This window comes from Poecile atricapillus, chromosome 2 (genome assembly GCF_030490865.1).
Source record: "Poecile atricapillus isolate bPoeAtr1 chromosome 2, bPoeAtr1.hap1, whole genome shotgun sequence".
In the NCBI taxonomy this organism is placed as follows: Eukaryota; Metazoa; Chordata; class Aves; order Passeriformes; family Paridae; genus Poecile; species Poecile atricapillus.
The window spans coordinates 20,896,311-20,921,806 of record NC_081250.1 but is presented as its reverse complement, the minus strand read 5'-3'; the positions used below and the strand labels follow the sequence as shown (position 1 = coordinate 20,921,806).

The 25,496-nt window shown below is 37.6% G+C and overlaps 1 protein-coding gene across 1 annotated transcript in view; it reads right to left on the bottom strand.

Moving 5' to 3' along the window:
* The window catches only part of RSU1 (Ras suppressor protein 1), a 102,424-nt gene that overhangs the window by 34,059 nt on the left and 42,869 nt on the right, over nt 1-25,496 (bottom strand). The gene's annotated exons all lie outside the window — the stretch shown is intronic.

Below are 25,496 nucleotides of genomic sequence, written 5' to 3'. Positions count from 1 at the left end.
TTTTTTAAGGAAAACGACAATTGCTTATTCTAGAAACCTGCATTTTACACCTTTGGAGCATAAGCAGATAAATTTTCAGTGTCACTATTGCTGAGATTTCCTGCTATTTTTATTTTCTACTGACAGAATACTCAAAGCTGACAAATGTTGTAGAACAGACATAGATATTAAAAGCTTCGATTTACAGCAAATAGTGACAGTTTGCTTTTGCTGCTCATAAACCAAAAATCTAAGAGGTGTAAATAGAAGAAAGATGGCAACAAAATATTTGGATAGATTTTTAAATAATTCTACAAGCAATAATGATACAGAGTAATATATCTGCTATCATTGTGAATATACAACATCATCAGGCTTACGGATCTTGAAACAGCCCTTTTAATTTTGGCTAATATATATAAAAAAATCAGGTACCATATGCGTTAAGTGAACAAGAAGACCAAAAAGATAAAATGTATAGTATATCCAAACACAACTTTTTTGATATGCTGGGCTTTGCTGTGACTATTTTGCTGCTGTTCTGTACTAAAGGTGTGCTTATGTTTGATGAAGTGGTATCTGTCACCTCTCCAGCTTCAGTCCCTAAAATGGTTATTTCTCCTGCCTCACTCCCCTCTCTTCTGCCACCATGAAATGTGGATAACAATTACCACCGAAGCTTTTCAACACCCAAAAAGTTCCTATCTATCTTTCAATAACCATATCAAATACTTTATTTTAGCACACAGGTATCTGATTATTTTTAAGACCTTTTGTACAACAGTGAGGTAGTTGTCTGAGATGCTGAGGATCCATACATTCCTGTTATTAAACACTGAATTGCTGGCTCCATGCCCTGTTAATTAATAATATTAAAAGGGAGTAAGAAGGATAAGGAAAGAAATTATAGCTGCCACCTCATGATAAAGACTGTGTTGCAGACAGCTGAAATACCTGCTATTTATGGTATCTGGCATCACTGTAGTTCCTAGTTCCCACACTCTGCCTGCCCTCTGCACCTGTAGGAAGGCTGAGGTAGTTGGAATATATCAGACCTCACCTCACAAAGGACCTAAACAGATCTGTGGATGGGCAGCTTCCCCTGCCTGATAGAGCTTAAGGTGTTTGCCTCCCACTAGCAAAGACTACTGGCACAAGAAAACACGATTTACTGAGTGGCAGAAATTAAATATAAAACCATCTTCCCCTGAAATCATAAATGAACATGTTGAGTAACTATTCTGTGACTGCAGTGTCCTATGCTTCTGGCCTGTCTACAGTGCACACTCATACAAGTCTGAGAGTATATTTAACTCCTCAAGAGATTTCTCCTTATTTTTAACTCCTGTTTCACTGAGAATTTTTTTCCCCAGACATTCCACTTTTAACTAACGGAAGAACTGTCTGTGCTTGAAAACCTGCATTAGTAACTCTGCATTCTGCACAGTTGACACAAAGCATTTTTCCATATTTTTCCTGTCACTGCACTGTGAAAACTCCCATCACAAGCAAGGCACAACAAACACTACTTTTCCTCTCCAGTAAATTAAAAATTTCTAGTACGACTAATTGTCATTACATCAGTCTTCCAAGAAAATATTTTTTATTTTTGTTGTAATATTATATATTATATATAGCAATTGCCTCAAGAGCAACAATCCTGAAGTTATATGCTTGATGCATCAATTTGGGGATTTTTTCTTTCCTTTTCCTGGTGATCATCTCTGGGAAAAAAAAGTAATGCTAAATAACGAAACACTGAAACTTGTCTTTTCATACTGAAATTTCCAAAGATTATTAGAGAAAGCAAATTTTCAGGCTTCACTGCTGCTTCCAAAAGGTCTCCAAAGGAAAAATCTTTTGAAAGTCAAACTTGACAAGAGCAGAAAACAACCTCATAGGGTAGGCAAAGCATGCTCTGGCACATTTCTCTGCTGCAAATTGCTATTTCTGCTTACTAAGAAAATTTTGAGTTTTATGCTCACATTCTTTTCTGACAAATTTGTGCTTTCAGCTACATGAGAATATTTTAAAATCTCTTAACTTTTATTTTTATTTAGCTTTATTATTTTTAACTTAAGTTTTAATTTACTTTTAAAGTAAACAAAACTCTTTCCCTTCTCCACTCATCTATGCTAAAGAGTCTTCAGGGTTGAGACAGAAGATTATTAAAAAAAAAATTAGAAAACCTACTTGTAGTGTCTTATGGGTAGTTCATACCTCCTTTTAGCAAAACATGTTATGAAGTCACATGATGGGTGAAATAAGAGGACTACAAATCCATGACAAAGGTTAAGACAATGGAGGTTATTGCCTTCCAATGAACACTGCCGAGAAAGCTGAAAGCAAACTGAACCTGCATTCCAGACTTCATGTTTCCTTCAGAACAGTTACTGTTAAAGATCTCCAGTAATGGAAGAAGTCAATTTGAGACAATTTGAGAATTTGAACATTTTTTGTCTAATTCTCACTCAAAATCACACTTTTTTCCCTTCTTCTTCAAAGACTTGCTTGAAAATATTTCAACATACTTTTTCAGGGAAGACCCCTCAACTTCATCCATCTTTCCTCATAAGGGAACTTTTTTAACCTTTGTCTTTGCTTGTTCCTCTGCTCTGGACTTTCTCTAATTGGTTCTTATATTTCTGTAGCTGGATTCATATCCTAAAATAGGGCTGACAGAACTGAGTACAGCAGGTACATTACTTCCTCCATGTCACATAAGGCACCTCTGCAGCGGTGTGATGGCATATGCTGACCCTCTGTGATTCCAGAGCTCATTCTGCAGATCCAGTGCTTAGCAGTAATTCCCCACCATGTATTCCTTCAGTCAGATTTTACACCCAGCTCTCCTGAACTGCAGGCTATTCTTTTCGTGACACAGTACTATTTATATTTGAAATGCTTTTTTGTTTTCCAAAATCATCAAGGATGATTTTTTTAATTGTAACTCTGTCTCCTTTTCTGTTATCTTCTCTTCAACTCTGCTAATCACTTTATCATGCTGTCATGCCTACAGAAAAAATACCTATTAAATATATAAGTTCAAAGTTTTTCAGAGGAAAACTTTCTATACAAATTAACTGTATGACTAAACAGTCATTAGGTAAGCAATAGAGCAAGTAAAAGAAAAAGAAAAACAATGTCTGATATAAATACTGATATACCTTGTCTCTGTTATTCTTGATATCGTGTACCTTTTAATTTTTTCCCTTTATTCTTAGCTAGCAGCTGCTTATGTCAGGACCAAGCAGTAGAATGGAATGTTCTTTACCTTTTGTAGAGTAGAGCAGAAACTTCTCCCAAACAAGCGTGTGGGAAAGACAATCAGACCTGGACTATAAGAAGGGGTTAAAAACAGAATCCAGGAAATCTCTACTTCAGAGATCTATTGAAACATCAGGTCCCTCCCACCGCACTACTGGCTATTCTAGGAAATCAGCCACTGCCTTTGGCTCAAGAAAAAGGCTGAACACTTGAAAATGTTCTTAAACATTCACAGTCATTCTGAAGAGTTATTTTCCAATGAAGTTACCTGCACTCTGATCCAGTAAAGTGCAAAAATTAACACCCAGCAGCAGTAGGCCTGGCAGTTGTAGGAATCTATAGCTATTACATGAATTATACAAAACCTCTGTTTGTAGAGATATTAGCCCTGTACAACAAGCACAGTAATGACAAAAAGGGTGACAAAGAGGGAGTAAAGCTATAAATAGAACATAGATTGGATAATGTGAGTAAGATCTTGGGTGAATTAAATTTTCTTGAAAAGTTCTGAAAATTCTTCCACCAAAAACTGAATAAATTTTTGAGCCATCAGGATTTGAATCCTGATTCTGTTCCCTTCACAATACTCCGAAGATCTGGCCATTCTCCACTGTCCATATAGCAGAGCATAATTTTCCTCTGTTTATGTCAGACAGTTTATCTCCTGTCCAGAAGTTACCAAAAACAATTCACCCTTCCTCATGGCCCTGTTCTTAATTTTTAATTTCTCTTTAGTTGAGTTGGGTTCTGCCCAACTTCAATCTGATATGAAAAGACCATCTCTCTGCCCCCCCCATCCCCTGTCAATCCCATTTCCTCTTCCCTATCAAGGATGTTACTTTCATTGCCCCATCTACCTATTTCCCACACTGCCCTGGTTTCAGCTGGGATAGAGTTAGCTTTCTTAGTAGGTGGCACTGTAATTAACACAAGATTTTTGTTGATAACACACTGATGCTTTGGTTGTTTTTCAGTAGTGCTTAACCAAGTCAAGGATTTTTCAGTGTCTCATGCTCTGACAGTGAGAAGCTGAACAAAAAGCTGGGAGGGAGCACATCTGGGACAGCTGATCAAACTGGCCAAAGGGACATTCCACACCACAGAACATCATGCCCAGTGTAGAAACTGGGAGACTGATGACCACTCTGCGATGGGCTGAGTGTCGCTCAGTGCATGGTGAGCAATTGTATTGTGCACCACTTGTTTCTCTTGGGGTTTTATTCCTCTTTCTTTCTCATTGCAATTATTATTGCTATAATAATTATCACAGTAATTTACTTTGTTTCAATTATTAAACTGTCTTATTTCAACCCATGGGTGTTTACATTTTTCCTGATCCTCCTTGAAATCTCACCTGAGGGTGGGAAGTGGGGAATGAGTGAGTGGCTGCAAGGTTGCCAGGAAGGGATAAACCACGACACAAATAGAAAACTTTCACCAATCCATGTATGGACAAATCTCTTCTGACATACTATGGAAAGAATGATCTCGTTATAACTCAACATTTTCAATAAGGCCACTTTTATATTGTGAAACATCTAAACTGTTACCAAAAATAATAAAAATGGAATTATAATGCACTTTGGAAATGCTTATTCCCTTTGACATTTTGTCTTTCAGACTCCTCAGTTCTCAAGATCAGGAACTGTCTTGTATTTTGAATACAGTCCAGGACATTTTGGTAGCATCCAAAATCTAATAATCATAACAGCAATAAAAGCAGTAACACATTTCAGATCCTGTCCTTAGAGAATTCATGTTTCAGAAGGTTCAGCCAATTAATGGAAAAATCAATGTTGCCAGTAATTGCTTTTAGAGTCAGTTGGTTCAACTTGTTTGAATATGATGGTTTTATTTCCACCCACTGGGTAAACAACCATGATGGAAAGCTCATTTGCATGGTTTTTAGAACACACCAGCACAAACTGAAGTGATCTGCATGATTTGCAAGACCTACAACATGATGTTTTTGTCAGTGCATGTGCCAACATTAAAAAACGTTCTCTTGCAACTCAGTATGGGAGCAGGGTATTAGGAAAAAAACCCAACCTAATAGAACCATGCCTCTTTAGTTTTAACACATTTTGAGCTTCTTCCACCACTTAGTCAACAAAATTAGCAATCAGTAGAAATCCTAAAGTGAGACGGATGGTTTAGTTACTGTCAGTAACATATTTCAGAGGTCTGTAACAAATAGCAGCATCAAATGAATAAATAATGTTCAAAGCCTAACAGACGGCTTCCGTAACAGTGTGAAAATATGTAAATGTTACATCGCTTTACTCTTCAAACTGGCTCTCCTTTCATTCCTCAGAGACTCTTCTGTCAGAATAACAAGCTAAAAACAAAATATGAATGACAAGTGCACATACTGAGCTGATTGAGAACACAGAGTCGAACAGTAACCATATTAATCTCGTCTCTCAAAGAGGCTGTGTGAATCCCAGGCAGAAATATTGATTTTGATCTAGTCTACTGCAGTGTAGATTGCTAATTGGACTTCAAAATCTATGCAGAGTGCTTTCCTAAAAAATGGCAACTTTCAGCACTTTTCTTAGTTCAATTAGGGCACCTAGAATTTTATACTTAAAACCCATTAACATTGTCAAAAGCCTCTGCTATCTCTATACATCCTTGTCGAACATCTGATTTGTGAACTTCCAGTATATCACAGTCTGAAGATATAAGAAAACTCTTAAGTGTTATCAGTGACTTTACTCTTGATCTGGATTTTTTCAGTGAAGCAAGTATGTGGTGGGCAGGTCGATGGGGGTGATTCTGCCCCCCTGCTCTGCTCTTGTGAGACACCACCTGGAGCACTGCCTCCAGCTCTGGGGTCCTCAGCACAGGAAGGATACGGACCTGTCGGACGGAGTCCAAAGGAGGCAAAACAAAGTGGCCAGCAGGCAGGATCACCAACCCTATGAGAAAATACTGCAGCCTTTTAGTTCTTGAAGGTGGCCTATAGAAAGATGAGGCCAGACCTTTCCAGAGGATCTCTTGCCATAGCACAAGGAGTAACGGTTTTAAACTAATAGAGACTTGACTAAATAAAAGGAAGGAGTTTTTTACAGTGAGGATGGTAAAGTCCTGGAACAGGTTCGCCTGAGAGGTGGTAGATGCCCCAAACCTGGAAATACTGAAGTCAGGTTGGGCAGGGCTCTCCCTGAACAGCATCGCCTACTGCCTCTTGGGGGAGGCTGCTGGGCCCAGTGAGTCAGAGGTTTACAACAGAAAGCCTTTTCCCATGTCCTTAAGATGTCTACTGTCAAACAGGAGCTGAAGCAGTCAAACCACAGGTAAGATTAGCCACAAATGAATGATGTTGTAAAGGTTTTATCAGAAAAAAACCCCAATATTATTTGTCCAAAAAGGTCAAGAATCATTATTTTATATCTAGCTGTAAAAAACTCTCAAGCCACTAAATTAAACTGAACCATTTCATTTAGAAGTTTCACTGTGAAAGGTTACGGGAACAGTTGCCTAAACTCCAATTAGTGCTGTATCCCGTGATTTTTCACACACTAATTCACAAAGGCCCATTTTAATTAAAGGAAAAACGCCAGGTCACTTTTGTTGGCATCATTAGGTGGAAAAAGCCTCCATGACACCCAACAAACCAACAGCAAAAAAACCCCCAGCAGGCACAAGCAGCTGTTTACCACTCTCTAATTCTGTAAATAACAATTACATTAAATCGAGGTTCAGGAACAAAGTCCAAGTTTGAGCTAGTGTTACTCTTTACTGACTAAAAGTTTCTGAGATTGTAATAGCAAGAGCATTAAGCATTTCCCCTCAATAGAGTAGGTTCACAGGAAACCAAAGGATATAATAAAATTGATGACAGTATCTCCTTGGCTGCTATTACAGAAGGACTGACCAAGGGTAGTTATTGGCCCAAATTGTCCATTATGTCAGTTAAAAAACAAGACTGAAAAACTTCCAGCCTTCCCTGATAAAATTGATGTCATGTTGTTCTGAGAGGGAAAAGGGCTGTCTGCCCTCTGAAGGAGAAAGGAAAGGTTAAGCTTTCCAAGTAGTCCATCTTTCATCCCCAAAACAATTGTGCTGACAGTAAACCATGAGCCTGCCACCACCTGGAGACCCACAGGTAGCAAGAAGTGTCACTGCTTGCAGAGACTTAAAGAAATTAATACCACTAGCTTGCTATTAGCCTGTAAATGCAAACCTGTCCTGGTCTCTCAGTAGCTTCCAGCCAGTCTGCCTCTTTTTGTGCTGGATATCCATTGAGAGACATCTTCTAATTACAAAACTCCCAGAAAATCCATCAAATATCTTTTATCTACACCACTTGTGCTGGCAGAACAGATGGGAGAGGCTGTTTGGAAAACCATGTGCTTCTCTCAAACTGCCACCCAACTAAAGGTGTAAAATGTTGGACTGCACACAAAGAAAATCCCTTTGCTAACCGTAGACTAACACTCTTACACAGACGGTTTGAGGCAGGTCAACCCTCTCAAATCAGTGCATGGTTCTACATTCACTGCTACTGAGCTCTAAGGTTTCAGAATCCAATCATTTCAGGTATTCTTCTTGTCCACCTTTTGCTATAGCAAAAACTTCCAGCAGCCACCATCTCAACACTGACTTCTGTTATGACAGCACTTGAGAAAATCACACCAGGCATACAAACTGTTACAAGTTGGGAAGAGGTACAGGGTTAATTTGTGAGATGAGCTGTTATGTCCAAGAGAAAATGACGTTGAACAGTAAACTTTCATTATGATCCTACTGTTCTGAACCACTGTATCATGTGTTGTGTAAAGGAAAAAGACCTTTCATAATATCCTGCTGAAAGTTAAAAGAGAAGGCAGCCCCCACAACCTGCTACATCACTCCTAAACATTTGAGCACAGGAAGTAAATGAATAAACATCAATGTGGAAAAATATTTTACTTAGTTTATGTAGGGATGAGCTCACGCAGAAGGTGGATAAATAAGCTGGCCAAAAATGAGATTTTTTTGGATTTCTCCTTATGGATACTTACACTTGGGCAGCAAATCCAACCAGAAACTTCCCCACAGAGATAAGGTAAACCAGATGCATCTCACCATCTTTCTTCTGACTTTCTTTATTTCTCATTTTTCCCCATTTTATTTGCAGAATCATGCCTATGTGGAGGACTTCACTCTTGCAACTGTATTTCCTGCATCACTTGGACTCTAAACAATTTTCATGCTTTGCAAAATCTTGATAAACACAAAGATGCTGCACTTCTTCAGGAACAGGGAGTGCACAGCTGGGACTATGTCTTTTGTTTGAATCTAAAACAATTTCTGTACCTCAGGCATTCTACAGGCAAACCATGGTCATGGCAGCAATGGTCACAAAGCTGTTTGTCATGCAGATTTGTCATGGTTAATTTTTACACTGATCTGTTTGTTTTTTTCTTAAATTGCTCTCTGTTTAATTATGAACAGGAATCTTAAGTGTATTTCAGCAACATATGCAATAATGACACCTGAAAAGGGACTGCTCCTTTATTCAACACCAAGACACTTTTCAAATGCAAAGGGTTCAACACAAGGTTTGCATACAATTTCATTAGATTCTAACTGCTTTTGACAACAAGTGAAAAAAATTCTGCATCACCATGCAAATGGCAGCACAGTAACACATTTCTAAAATATTCACCAAAAAGCAAAAGATTTCAGCTACAGTATCAGACTCCTTGGGCTTCATACAAGACCCAACCAACTTAAAACTATTTTACAGTGCTAATGTGGAAATGTTTTAAGCTCTATTTGTCTTTCTGAAAGCCAAACTTTTTCTCCTTGCAAATCACATTAAAAAAAAACAAAAAAACCCCAAAAAAACCAAAGAACAACATGGTTGGCAAAGTAAGATACACAGTATGTATCACCTTAGGTTCCCTTTTGCATACTGCTACAGCAGACCTTTTCATTTGAATTCTATTGGAAATAAATGTTTATAGACCAGCCACCAGATAAGGTAACTGTGACTATCTTACAGTCACTCTAACTGCACATCATGTTGGTAGAAAGCCTTCCCATCCTGCTTCTTTTATTTCAGCAAAAGTCTTGTAGCCCTGAGAAGCTTGGGGGAGTTGTAAGACACCACACACTCCATAGGTACAGAGTTTTTTGTAACTTTGCTAGGATATCTGTGGGTAAGCCATAAAAATGCATTATAAACATATTTCACCACTATATGATATTTTTAAAAGAACCAATTTATAGCTGTAAACTGGAGAACGGATAACCCCGTAGAATTTAATTGTGTAGCCCTAGTTTTTCAATGTATATCTCCTTTTAATCTAAATAAAACATTTTTTTCTGAAAAAGAACAGCAAACAATTATATATAGAAAATATGTACTGCTACTAAACCTTTTGAATTTATTCTGAAATGTAAACTGCAAATACATGTTTTTAAGAGACGCTGATAGGGGTTTCAGAAAATGCCCTATGGATCATTCTAAAATTCAGAAAAAATTTCCAGTATAATGTCATAATAAAATGGGTAAGAAAATGTATTGAAGCAAGACATAAGAATAGAGCAGTTCATCTAGACTGCAACCAGTTATGAATAATTTTAATAAATATGCAAAGACTACATTCTGCCACATCAAACAGCTAGTCAGTTGTAAACCTACAATACATTTTTAGGCTATAGTATGTGTGTATCTAGAATTACATAATTAATGATGAGCCTCATGAATATAGTCATTTGGATTCTACAATATCTACATTTTGCATCAGTTCATCCCACAATTCATTTTGATAATATCAGATATTTTACCTATGAATATTATTTTTACAAATTTATTTTCAACACAGTTTTTTTAAAATTGAATGTCAACAGACTTCTGCACTTCAATGCCCATTGTTTTCTAAATCTATCCTTCTAGTAAAGAATGAATTGGAACTGAGTTAATGGATGCATTTACTGAACAATAGGTAATTTCAGCACTAAACCAAATACTTACAGGAAAGTGGGAGAATAGTTATGGACAGGGGAGTGTGTAGAGACACATATACTATGAACATATAAACCTTTTAAAAGTCTACCTCTATCCTCTTAAGACAAACACAGGAGGTGTTTCACCTCATTTTAATCCAGACTCCTTACTTTTCCAATACATATCCTCTTCAGTGCTCATGTATATATTCCCATGTCGATTTACAAATATTAGAGTGGAAGCAGCCTTTCTGATTCCCAGCTCCATTGTCTGTGAAACATATGGAGAGGAAGACTTGGTGTGAAATACATCCTAGCATTATCTAATATTACAAATCAATCCTTTACAGGGGAAAAATAATTTAACTGATGTTCGCCCTTAATACAAGGGTCTCATTTTCTTACACATAAATGCTAATGCCTTCTTCAGTGCAGAAATAATGAAAGTGACTCACACTGCTTACTTTGTGAACACAGGTAAACCTGACTCTAGCAAACCACGTTTCAGAGTATTAAAACTAAACATTAAGCTTAATGAAGCAATGAAACTAAGTTGATGAATAATTGTATAGATTAGTGGATACAGGAGTTGCCAAGCAAAGGGAATATGAAGTTTCAATTACCATTCTTAACACCATAAGCCACAGAATACCTGGCATTTATATGCTGATAAACAAATACTACTGAAAATACTTAAGAAGCAACCATCAGTACAGCCATAACTCAGTGGGAATCCCAACACAACACCAATGTTTAAAAGGCCAGTGATCATCTTTGCAAACTGAAGTGTCAAAATATTTATGATTGCTCAATTCACTGTCACTAGTCTAATATGATGCATCTGTGGGTTTCAGGTCGGTGGTTAAGAACCTTTACCTGCAAACTCTCCTCCATTAAACAATGTGGGAGGTAAAGATTATTGCAATACTTAAACATGTATTTACTCCATCCAAAGCTATGAATCTATGCAGTGAATCACTCAGATTTGATACACCATTAGCACCCAGATTTTGACCACAGGCACACCTGAATCTCTAGGGCAATCTAGTTGGTAGTATTAAGTACAGGACTGTACTTAAGAGGAAATCAGGAAAAATTAACTTGTCTGGATGGGATTAAAATCTCATTATAGGATGCATCTACAGAATAGATCTCAAAACTGAAGCAAAAAGTAAGCAAATTAATCAAAATCTAAATTGTGAAATGCCAAACGGAATGTGCAAGAATTCCACCTGCAGAAAGAAGCTATTTTGTTTCAATTCCCAGAGTGAAACTACAAATTAAAGTCAATCAACAAACAAAGAAAAAGTAGTCGATATTACTAATTAAAAAACAACAAAAAAGCAAAATAGCTCAGTGAAGAAATTTGTAGGTAATATAGCATATGTACCAGTCTGCAAAACTGTTTTTGAACCACCTCCCCTAGTTATACTGAAAGTATCATACCACAGGCCACCTCCGATGCATCAGGTCAGGTAGAGCAAGTATCCAAATACACCAAACAGAATTCACCCTCAAGAGCTTCCAATAAAAATACAAGGTACAAGAAACAAGCTCATGAAAACAAAAACATCATCTGTCCCTCATGTTCTCCATTTTACTGATTAGAGCAGCTCTTTTTCCATCAATGCTGAGTCACATGGAAGGGGCTGCGGGATCTTGAACCTAAACTCTGCTTGACCTCTGTGTGCTGAAGAGTAGACCTTTATGCCTTTTTATCCTGTCTATGGCACTCAAAAAAATCCTGGTGAAGGAATGGAAAACAAAGCCCTGGCCAGGTAGATTTTACAGTGGGAATGAAGTGGAGCGAGTTCCCAGTGAAGGGAATAAACAGAAATGTTTGCTCCAACTGTGCTCCAATGCTGATCTGCCACTGAATAGCTGATTTCTTACCGGCCATCTGACCTGCCAATTCTCCACTGCAAAATCCATGTACACCTTTGTCTACTGGCACAGTTTTCAGGAGGTTATGGTCCTAAGGGGAAGACAGCATATTTTGAGATATTTGAAAAGTTACTAAAGCTACACATGAGATCTGTGGCATACATGGAACTGCGATTCTATCTTACAGATACCTCTCCAATTTACAGAAGGACCCAAACTCAAATGCCCACTTCACTAACCATCCAGTGGATGCTTCCAAATTTACTCTAGGAGTACTCTGAACTATATAAGCATTTCAAGCAAGTCTCCTTAACCACTGTCCAAATCCACACTGCCTTCAAGCCACAGAATTTACCAGTTCTTTTAACTGTAGTTTTATATATTCTACTAAAAAGCTGCCCCAAATGTGGACCAGTCCAAAATTTAGTCTGCCTTAAAATCAAGATCAGAGAGGATTAGTCCTTTCTATTCTGAATGCAAATACTACTGAGTAGCAGCCACATAAAAAGTACACAGAGATGGTCAGTTATTTTGATACATTAATGACAAATACACCAGCTTAGAAATTACATGTTTCATTATAGATTTTTCCCAAGAATAAAAAGAAGATAAAAATCTACTCTTCAGGAAAGATTCACACAGATGAAACTGTGAGTAGACTAGCAAAGAAAGCTAAAGAAAACATGCAGCTGCAGTTAGATTTTAGCATTAACTATTGGATGTTTTCAGTATGTTTTAAAACCACCACACCTTTAAAGCTGTATCTAGAAGAGAAGTAAGAGAACTGTATCTAGTTCCCTTACACCTTACATACACACCAAAGTGAACAGCCCACAGCAACCATTTTCAGCCATAACTCACTTGAACTGGAATCAGACCAGGCAGGCAAACATTAAAGGCTACAAGACAACAGAATTTCTGTAAGCAGCTCATCCCACAGGCAGCCTTATTTTCAGTCACACTTAGGACCACAAACACAGAAAAACATAATGCTAAAGTTAAATATGTTTCTCCTGGAAAAGCACACACTGAGTGGAATAGGGAACAGTAGGGTTTCTTTTGTATTGTCACAGTTCCACATCACTTGGTAGCAATCCAGAAACATCCTTTCTGGTTATTAACACAGAATAAATTCAATCTCCCCTCAGTTATTTTATTGTTACACAAAACATATGAAAGCTACCTACAGGAATTCCATTAATAAGATTTGCATATTTTCAGCATCCCTAGATTCATGTGAAACACAGGCTGTTGGAACTTTCTCCCTCCCCTATTTTCTGAACACAAGAAAAATCCAGACTTCTGATTAGCTTACTAATGCTGGGTGGGGTTAATTTTTAGTTCTTAAAAGCACTTGTGTTCTCTTCATAGGAGGTTTGCTTCATTGGTGCATGAAGCAGACTCAGGTTCTCCTCCTCATGCCTTTGGAGACATGGCTGAGGGGCTGATGTAACCAGCCCCTGGAGCTTAAACCTGCTTCAGCTGGGCCACCACTGCTCTCTAGGCTAGTGCTGGCTGTCAGGAACTGAGTTCAAGGAGGTAATTCACACTAAAACTGCCAAAATAAGTTTCCTGCTGTATCAGCCCCTGAACACCTTTGTTTCATGGTCACATAAGAGCCAGCAACAGCTGGGGCACACAGGAGCCTGGCATCAGCAACAGTGGTACCCAAGAGCCCAGCCCTTCCCCTCTGGGGCTCGAGAGCATGGCTCAGTTATTTGGTGAACTGTCTCAGTCCCTGCGGTGCTCAGGGACCATAGGGACAACCTAAAGTGACTCTTTGCTCTTGTGACTGCTTGACTCACACATTTATATTTATATTTATATTTATATTTATATTTATATTTATATTTATATTTATATTTATATTTATATTTATATTTATATTTATATTTATTTGTATAAAGAAAAGAAGAAAAATCCTGCACTAAAGGTAACAATTGTGTCACGGTCATGAGTATTTTAATGAAAATGCAAGCAGAACCTCTGACTCTAGCAGTAAATGCAATACACAAGTGTCAAAAGCATGTAGTCTTGAATGATCTTTTACATGCCACTTTGTTCACCCTATTAATATGCTAGTTGTTTCTTTGATTTATCTGATAATAAATTTTTTATGACTAGTGTGTCTCATAAAAATTGCTCTGGTGCTGACTACTTTGATTAATAAGACCAAAGAATCGAAACTGTCAGAAATTCATGGGCAAGAGTAAATTACTGCCAAACATAGATTAGATATTCCATAAAATATAGACTAAAAAAGGTTGATTTGGTAATTTTATCTTGCATCAATTTGCTTGATATAATTTATATTCAGGATCATCACTGTCATTCCTTGCATACCTTTTTAAAGTCAACAATAGTGTAAATCTGAATTTTGGAAAAATAAGCAGAAGACAGAACATCCCACTACCCAAAACTCACATTTGGAATTTAGCTTGGAAATTATATCCAGTTGAAAGGTGACTAGAACATGCAGGAGCTCAGGACCTTTGGACAATAAACCAATATGGTTTCGCAGAAGCCATTCATTGTTTACATTACACACTTATTTATACATTCTAAAACTACTGTTCATGCAATCACACATCTTTTCATTGGTGCCCCTGTCCTGTCCACACACTCTACACCCACCCCTTGAGGCACAGGACTGGTTACAGTCCAGGTGTTCAACCACCCTCTGTTAGCTGGCTCTTGTGGTCCTGTTTTCTTGTTTTTCAGCCTCTTCTTTCTTATTTTTAAAACAGCTTATGTCTCAGCAACCTTGAGATATTTCAGAGCATCTGATAACAAACTCTAAATATGGGTTGGCTGGAGCACATCATGGCCTAAGCTGTTCAGATACATTGCTACAAGAACCCGTGTTCTAAGAGCTGCACCTTTTAAAAGCAAAATCCCTTTTACATTAAGAATCAAAACTGATACACATATATTCATGCCTAAAGCCTATTCTAAAACTGTGATCTTTCTTCTTTGTAGGTAGCAGGTTCTTGCAACGCATCTTTGAAGAGTTCTGGATCCTGCTCTCTTTCTTGTATAACCCCCAAAACATTAAATGTGCAGAAAGTACCACAAAATTAGATGCTGAAGCAGGTCAGAGGTAGCAATCTGGGTACACATGTGCATACAGATCAGGCATAAATTCTTCCTATCAAGAGGGACCACACTTACAGCACTGGGTGTTGGATTTGCTCCATTTACTTTGGCATTTACTTACCATCCTGTGACAGCAATTTCGTGCAAGATGTATCTTTGGAGGATTGAAAACCTACCTGATCAAGAATTCCTATACATAAACCAAAAGGATTTAGGGAATCACTGTTCCACATTTAGTGAAACAAATGCTACTGTTTACATTCAGCACTGGAAACAGCTTCTTAAAACATATGGCAAAACTATGAAGAGGGCTACTATATTATTATTATTATTATTATTATTATTATTATTATTATTATTATTATTATTACTATTACTATTATTAATATTATTTCACTGCATTTATTATTATAATAAATAAGCTTTATTTATAAGTATTTGTGAAGCTGGAGCAAGTGAAATGGTCAGTATACTATGTAATTCTACTTACTGTTCATGCTTCTGTGCACTTCACTTTAGACTACAATTTCTTTTTCCAATCAAGTGTATTTTTAAATTCTTTTTCTAATTAAGGGTATTTTTTTTCCTGGCATATTTGATACAGATTTTCAGTATGTCAGATTTTGAGGGTTCAATAATTAAATTGGTTGGGTACAGAATGGAAACAAAAAAAGCTACAATCAATAGGTTTTGCCTACACAGGACCTAAATTTGACTATTCCCAGACTTAACAGTAGGGCACTTCTTGTTTGGTCAGAGGAAAGCATTGAAATGCAGGACTGAGAAATCCTGTGTCATATGTAGCAGAAGTTCTTGCTTTTTAGCTTATACTTTTCAAGAAGAAGTTAATTTTTATGACAAGAATTTAAGTGAAATCTGATCATAACCATTTTCAACATTTTATGTTTTATGTGTAAGGGGCTGTAAAAGTGCATATAAATGGTATGACAGTGGTACCTGCAAAAAATAAAATCATGGCTTTTAAGAAGTTTATCAGAGCTTGTATTACAAATGGCTACAGCAAATTACACCAGAATAATTCCAGCCTCAGCCTTCCACTAAATAAATGGTTGATAAAGGCAATCATAAAATTAGAGACGCCTCTCCATCTAGCTGATAGCCCTCACCAGAAGGGTAAAAAAATTGCCAAAGATCACACAAAACCCTGAAATAATGTGAAACTGAAGGAAGAAACTGGAGTTCAATATAAAACCAGCATGCAATAAAACAGATATGACTGCATTGAGAATAGAAATTGCAGACATATCTGCTTGATTATAAAAGTGCCACTTTTTAATTTATTTCTCAAATAAAACCAGCAAATGTGGGCAGTAACTCTTCTTGTTTGGTTATAAAGAACCAATCTGAAGAAGAAAACAAGAAAGCAAATAAACTGAATTTTGAAGATTATAAAGGGTTAAGAGACCACTATTTACTGTTAGCTGCAGCACTTTACCAGAAACCCCTTATTACGTGCAAAACCCATGTTTTCCACATTAGTCCTCAACTAGTATTGTTCTGTCTGCTATTTCCAATCTATTTTTTGTCCTCTTGCTGTCTCAAGGATTTTCTTTAAAATACTCTATTTTTTTTGTCTAATGTGAAGTCCAAAATCTGTTCCCTGCAATACTGTCTCCGACAGACAAAAAAACCCACAAAACATAACCAGCAAACCTAAAAAAACCCCAAAACAAAACAAAACCTCAAACAAAAAAAGCAAGCAGGCAAGGAAACAAACAAACCCCAAAACTCAAGCCAGATAGACAATTAGGTGAGTTACCCTCAGAGAGTACTAGTTGAATTTCTGAATTGCATGCATTTTGGTCACAATACCTTTGGTTAGTAACAATGGCCCCCAGAAATGTTGAGAAAACCCCTTGAATCCATTGGAGATGATGGACTCAGCAGGCCCACAGCAGTCAGTGCACCAGAACACACTACAGCATACAAGGCTGTACAACTGTGGCGGTTCTGGATCATCACCTTTGGATACTACACACAGTGTCTTAAAATCCATCATGGATCATACAATAACCTTCACACTGAGATGTTGCTCTAAAACACATTTTCCCAGAAAGTATCCTGAGGCAACTGGTGGACAATACAAGAAAAATGAATATGTTACTTGCCCTGGAAGCTTGCCCTACTAAGTTGTACCTTGCTTTGCTTTCCTTTCCTTATCTGCTTGACTTCTGCTCTCTAATAATCGAGATGTCTGTGTTTAAACACATTTTTAACATACCTTTAAAATTACTGACACCAGAATGAATTCAGCATCAGTCCCAGCTGACGTCAGATTAGTGAGTACGGTAATAAGAACTCACTACTTACCACATCATCTGGGGCTGGTGCTGAATTCAGTCGAACCTTTCATATGTAACACTGAACTGTGAGCTGACAGTGCACTTTGATTATATCTCTTAAAACGTTTTTCAGTGCTAACTACATTCTGGAAAGATGTACTTACTTGTTTTTATCTCCTCCTGTAATCCTAACCACACTATGTAGTATATTTTGCATATCTTATTCACAGATACGTAATTCTTCTTTGAGCTGCTTTAAAATACACCGTGTACATGCAAAGTTTGTTAAATGACCCAGGACAGCCCACCCCTTCACTGTTATCTTTCATCACCTTCCAGGTCAAAAAAAATAACTGTGTATTTGCTTCCGAATACCTGAGGAGAACATTTAATGACTCAGGTCAGATCTCTGTGGAGCTCATCAGAAACATTCTCTTTGGTAACTGTCTCCTAAGACCTATCAGGGAGTTGATAATTCTTCTTAGTGTTTTATTGAAATTATGCAGTGTTCATTTTGTAATGACAATGTTGTGCAGCTGTACAAGCTAAATGCCTCACAAAATTCTATGGTTAAAGAGTTGCCTCAACCAACCAAATTTATAATATTTATAATATTCAATATTTCTTTAGAAAAAAGCTCTCAAAATCATAGTCATATTTTAGACCTTGTTAATGACATTCATATTACAGTCACTTTCTTTATATCATCACTAGTAGAACCCCACATCTCTTTCTCACTATTTAATCCAGAATTTATTTCAGAATAAACTAGTTCAAAATGACACAATTTGGTCTATTCACCTTCCTTGATGCTGGAAAGATACTAGCACTTCTGTCACTTTTTGGGTCTTTCACTGGCACTAATTTAATTAAGACAGAACTTTGGTGAGTCCAGACTCAGTCAAGTTTTCTAAACCTTCTGGGTGCATGCTCAGAGGCTTGGATGTAGAAAACCATTTCTCACAACAAAACAGTTGGTCAAGCTTCTACTTCAGGGTCTGAGAAATAACTCATCTTCCCTAAATTATCACCCAGCTTGCACTGAACAGAAGCATATCAGAACAAGATTTTCCTTCCCTCATCATTATTAATAATCTATCACAGTTCATTAAAGGGCCCATTTAGTTTCCAAGATTTATCATAATCAGATAGTTATAAGCAGTCTCTCCAATGGCTAAGAGGCTAACAAGATAGCTCCCACTCTGGATTGGCCCTCTTTGCCACTACAGAAACTTGTTTTCATCTCCTCTATCATGTTTCCTGCCCAAGGTAGCAATCGCCTGCAGCTGCACATCTCACTCTTTGCTTGCCTGCTTAGACCTCAAGGTTCTAGGGGGCCTAAGAACCTGTTCTCTAGGCCAGGTCCATGATCCTGTTGCTTACCAGTTTCTTTCTAGTACACCTCTACTTGTTATTCATTTTGGATTTATCATTATTACCACTGACTTTTTAACTTGGCTACCGATCTTGCATTGCACTATAGCTTGATACAACTTTATGTTGTTTCTTACTCAAATCATGTACCCTACTACTGTTTCCCTAGCTTTGGTTTCATCAAGTCCTCAGCTTCGGCATTTAACTCACCTCATTGCAATTTCACTTCCAACATAGCTCCAGACATCTGCCCCAGTGACATAAACCCTGGGTTATCATCCTTGACATGGTAAATGGATTACTGCATAATATTCTAAACTTATATAAAGTTCATATCAAAGGGAATGGCAGTATCAGTAGTTACACCGATATTTATATGTGCAGTATCTATATCTGTCAGATATATCAGGGATAGTTTTGGTTTTATTACATATCCATCTTAGCAATATATAAACAAAAATATACAGACACAGTGTTTTTATTGTTTATCTTTCAACGGGTTCCAGTTAGCACTTCTTTAGGGAAGAGTTAGAGATTTGCATGTAAATGTTGTCTAAAGATGTCAAGACTCTGAGTCATCTATTTTCTCTGTTGGAAAAAATGTACTAATATATTTATCAATTTTTAAAATACAGCCAATAAATACAACATGTTGGAATACAAATCAGCATTTTCATATAAAATATACCGTACCATGTCTTCAATACAACAGAAGCAACAAAAATGACATTTTTTATATTTCCCCACATCAGGTTAATAATAGATTTTTATTGGTAAATTTAATTTTTTTTACTGGTATGTGATCAAAATGTGTGAATCAGAACGATTAACACTTGTTTACATCTCAGCTATGATGGATCTTCCTTCTTGCCATCCTTTGAGAGAAGTTTAATTAGTCATGACTTCATCTTCACAAGAGATTTGGCATCTCAGAGACTCCTACCTAACACAGATCACTTAGGTCACGTTTTTTCCACTACCTTTACCCAGTCTTTGAAACCATGCTAAAATAAATGAGGTCACAGCTACCACTGGCACAGATGTTACATCCATGTCAGGGGTCAACTGGTAAAGATGCCAGGCTAAAAAGTCACTGAAATGTTTAAGTGAGCTCCAGCAATGGAATGTTGCACACACACAACAGCCCCTTATTTCTTGTACAGGCCCAGGACAGTCACAGAGTGCAAATGAGAAGGGAAAAAGAAGTCACTACTGGTGCATGCTACGAGTACATGAGCATGAACATGAGCAATCCCTCCAGGAGAGTGAGAATACTGGTTCTAGAAATATTTGTAGAGCTGCATCTAAGAGAAAACTAATGCATGAAGCCTTCTATTCCACTCTCCTGGTTCTGTCTGGGGTATAGTTAATTTTCTCCCTAGTATCTGGTACAGTGCAGTGTTCTGGATGCAGGATGAGAACAATGTTGGTAGCACACTGATGTTTTGGTTGTTGCTGAGTAGTGCTTGCACTGAGCCAAGGACTTTTCAGTGTCTCATGCTCTGAAAGTGAGAAGCTGCACAACCTGGGACACACAGCAGGGACACACCTAGGACAGATGACCAAACTGGCCAAAGGGATATTCCAAACCATAGAACATCATGCCCAGTGTAGCAGCTGGGAGGAGCTGGCCAAGAGGGACTGACTGCTGCTCAGGGATGGGCTCAGCCTTGGTCAGTGGGTAGTGAGCAATCATATTGTGCATCACTTGTTGGGGTTTATTATTCTCTTTTTTTTTTTTCATTACTATTATATTTTAATATCAGTAGTATTATTATATGTACTTTGTTTCAATTATTGAATTGCTCTTAAGTCATGCTTTTTCATTTCCTGATTCTCCTCTCCATGTCATGGGGTATAGAGTAAGGAGTGAACAGCTGTGTGCTTCTAAATTGCTGTCTGGGATAAAACCACTACATCCACAAACTACCAAAGAATACTAGAGCCAAAAGCAAAGAAAAATATTTGGCATTTATTGTGACCCGTCTTTCTTAGCAAGGCAGGGTAGACTCACACTGTCCAAGTTCTTTAAATCTTTACTGACCTCTGTGAATCATACAAACAGCTAAGGTGTCTGACTGAGCACTGCTGAATCAGATCTATAGATGTTTCAAGCAACTGGTCTGTGTTCTTCTATATGATCTTTATTCCCCCAAGAAGTACAGGAACTAACCATTTGAAATTACATCTGAAACCAACTGTGCTCAGCTCTTTTTGGTACCATCACAAGATTAGACAATGACTGGGTAATTTAATTTTATTTGGAGATAGCCAAAGAAAAGCATTCTCTCTAGGTATCTCTACAGCCTAAGTGCAAAGAAAAATATTAGTATGATTTTCATAACCCCAAATGATTTTTTCCTAATGAATATATAGTTTATACAATAACAATTCTTAGGTTATGAAAAAATTAGTAATTATAAACCGCTGCACAAAACTGCCATACATGTTTATTTAAACAGGCTATTAAATGGAGGAATATGCATAATTCTTCTTCCTATTAACATAAAACAGAGCCTTACCTCCTTTAGTTTAATGTCAGTGGCACTGTGCAGTTATCTTAATCTATATGGGGGTGTCATCTGAATTTTTCACTGAAATATCAGGAGATGTGAATCCAAGATCTGCCTACATCACAGACACGCTGTCCTCTGCCACAAGTAATCATGTCATGAACTCCTGCCCAAGTGATCAGTGCTCACTGAAACAAGACTTTGGCCTTCATTTCTTCTACTGGAAGACTACTTCTATCAGAAGGTTATTTATTACCTTGCTCCCTTAATAATTAGAGACCTTCCTTCAAATACACACCCGACCACCTTATTTATATTTCTTCCTATGCCCGGCATTTTTTAATGCCTTAAATGAAGTTTCTTCCTCCCCCTCTCCCTTCCAATGACAGCCATGACCTCTATTAGGCTTGACTTTGCTAAATAAATCAAGTACCTTTTAAATTTCCTCTTCTTTCTTCATCCATTTCTCTATCCTATTATATTTCCACACTCTTCCTGCTCCTGCCTGAATTCATCTTTCATGAACATAATGACCACAACTGCGAAATATTTCCTTTTCTGTACTGGAAAATTTCCACTCTTTTAGCCAAGCTCTGGGGATTGTGTTTATCTTTCTCTCCCCCTCAACCCCAGCATATCACACCAGTTAGCCTGTAACTAATACACACCCAAGCCTTCCTCTTTGTTTGCTAATTCTTACTGTGTGGTATGCTGATTCTTTTCTATACTGCTAGCTTTGCACCATCAGCAAACTTAATTTAAATACTCCTGCTTTTTGTTCTAACATTAAAAAAAAATCAGATTCTTGGCAGTCCTAGACTGTGCTGCACAAGTAACACCATTTCAGGACTGTCTCCCTTCATATCAGTTCAACCTGATGATGCCTCCATATGAACTGCTGGCAAATTCCCACCTTCTCAACGTGCTTCCCAAGAACCAACATATGGATGTTTCATGTTTGACCTCTTTTCCACTTTGTAAGAGGTGGTTTTACTGACTATCACCTTTACATCATTGGACAACACCAACCATGTAGATGGCTTAACTTAAACAGGCTCAGCAACTGTGGAACAAGATCACCAGTTATTTCAAGATACTATTTGTATTCTAGTGTAATACTCTGAGTATCTTGCCAGTCGCCTTGAGTTGTTAAAAAACAATCCTGAAATACTCTTCATTAATGTAACCCAGGAGAGGAATCTGTTCCTTCATGACCTGTGTCTGCTGTCCTGGAAGCAGCAGCTGCGTAATAGTGGGGTTCAGTACAACAACTCATTCCCAAGAAGCTGGGGAAATTGTCTCTACACAGAGGGCTGAATCAAGAGTGGATTTTTCCACATTGTCACTGCCGATGAAATGGGGTTTTCAATTACAATGCTTAGCTCAGATCAACCTGTCCAGGGAAACCTATGTTCCAATGCTGCCAAGTGATATATGCTCAGCACTGCATTTGTCAAACCATTTCCTCTGCTGAGAGTTCATGTGTCAGTCTTGAAAAAGGCTTGGTCTTCCACTACCTTTCCTGATGGAAATGTGAAAAGTGCAACTTACTTCCTTTTACAAAACATCTTGTTGAGCCTCTTGACTCCAAATTGACTGCCTTGTGGGGAAAATCTGCTTTCTAGAGACTTAAAAATGGTGTGACTGTTCTATCACAATGCTGTCTCACTGGAATATGGAGTCAAACAGGGAAACTACAATCATTAGATAGATAAAGTGTTAAAAGGGGATTGTCGAGTTTAAGAACAGTTTAAAAATGCACTCAGGACCCAGCAATTTCTTTTGTTTTAGCTGGGATTACTCTATCAGGTGTTGAAGTCTGCAATAGACTCTGCTGTGATAAAATCAAAATCACTGTTCTTTCTGTTACAAGCATGCAAAGAACAAGTTCCGCATGAAGATGGATCAAGAGCACATGAATAATTCCAGGAATGTACCCAAAGAGCAGCTTTCTGGACTAACTTTGCTGTAAATGCCAGAAGGCAAATGCTTCCACTGGTACCAAATGCACATCTCAGTTTCATCTCATCTTAATCAAATCCCTAATTATTTTACATCAATCCTAAGGAACATAATAGAATTTTGTTCTCCATAGGAAGACTCATTGTTTTGAATAGGAGAATTCATTGTTTTCTTTCAAACATTTAAGTCTGTCTGCACTTATCTACGTACACTGTGACCACTAAATCACACAATACATCATCTCTGTCAGTATCCTAGACAGAGGAGATCCTCTGAGAATATGCTTACAACACAAAGGTCACTCTGAAAGTTGACTAAAGGCATGAATAAAAAATAAAACATTTAGCTAAGCCCTTTGAGGACACAAGGTTGCCATTATCCTTCACTGTTTAAGCAAGTTCTTCAACTGCTTTTCAACACTATCGTGACATCAGACAGAGAGTTTAATGGCAGTTCCTAAGTATATATAGGATCCAAGCCAAAATTCAGCTTACTAAAGTTTCAGAAAGTTACACAGCAGTGAGAGATTAAGAACCATTATATACTTGGCAAACTGACCTATTTCCAAACGATGCTGTCACAAGATGATATGCGCAGTGGGCGTATTTTAGCCAACAAAAGCTAGCAAAGTGCCAAGAGCTGCTGAATTTCCTGTTAAGAATTAAGAGCCCCTCCACACACATTTTCCAGCACAATATATGGTCCATCTTTTTGTCAGCCCAAGTCTTCCTTGAAAAATTAGGGTTGAAAGAAATCAACCCAGGTACCATTTCTCATGAAAGGTAAGGAAATTAAAGGAAATGAAAGAAGCTACAAAGTAAGAAGAGCTGTTCTGAGGGTCTCACTGGTTAACATGCTTCTAAAGTCAAGTGTAATTCCAGTTTTATACTTGGTGCGTGATTACCATGTAAAACAGGAGTGTGGAAATGTAAAAGTATGCAAGACAAATGACATTTTATCTTTAGACATAATCATCCCTCATGGGTGTCATCCCTACTTATCAATTAATCACTAGAGCATGAATATCCCAAGACAAGGCTAAAAATGGGATGTAATTTTTCACTAAATATGCTTGAAACAGCCAGTACATTTCACAAAGGAAAGAAGAGGTTTGTGATCTATTTGGTAGCTGTTTCCCAAGTGCAACCTCACAGAATCAGAATGGAGATCCCTGACACTGACTGCAATGATGGCTTGTGCCAGTCTTCAGGAGAAACCTCAAGGTTTATTTACAAGACTGCAAATGAGTGAGTGCATTGTCAGGACTTACTGAGTTACTTTCTGCTTTCTGGCTACGTTAGCAGCACTGAGCAAAGTTCTAGCCATCGCAAACACAAAATAAAATGTATTAGCATAACCCCCTTAGTGCAAATGTGATTTGGTGAGTCCCTGAAACTTGGCATTGTGATTGTATGAGCCTACCCTCACTGTATTAGCTGATCTAGACAGTGTGAAACTTGTAAAAAAAGAAGCCTGTATTACAATCAGCTAGCAAAACCAACGGGCATAAGGAAGCAAATCTCTGTCTCTCAAGCTCAAAATTCATCTGCCATACAGATGCATAGCTCTGGTTTACCAGAGTGTACATCTTCCAGTACCTGAAAGCAAACTTACTGGTCTGATGGTCAGCTGCTGATGTACGTTCCATCTTCTTAGCGCTGCAAGTGAGGTCAGCTAAGCAGCTTCCTATCTAATCATTAGTTTAACTGTGCTGCTTTGCCTCACTGTAATAGTTAAGATGTCTGGGTCTATCAAGTGTTGAAAGATTTTTTTATTTTGGCAGAATGAGCAATAAAACACAAAAACTCTAGAACTTCAGTTCTAACTTTACTTATTTAGATACCCACAGGGAAAAATACTAAATTCCCATATCAACCTTGTAATGTTCTTAATAGAAAAACAGACACACTACCTGTTCAGAGGGTCTGAAAGAAAAAGGCAGTTGAAGAAGCTGTACAGTCATTAGCAGGAAAATATTAAAAATTCCACCACAATAGTTTTAAATTCTTCTGAGTGAATAGCTTATCTGCTTTTGTGCACAATAATGCTACCAGACCTGTTACCTAGACCATGCCACTGCTTTTGAGTTTTAACTTCTAAAATCAAATGCAAACAGAGGAATGTCTTTAGGACATGGCATCCCAGTAATCCTCAATCACATATTTAAAGCAAACTA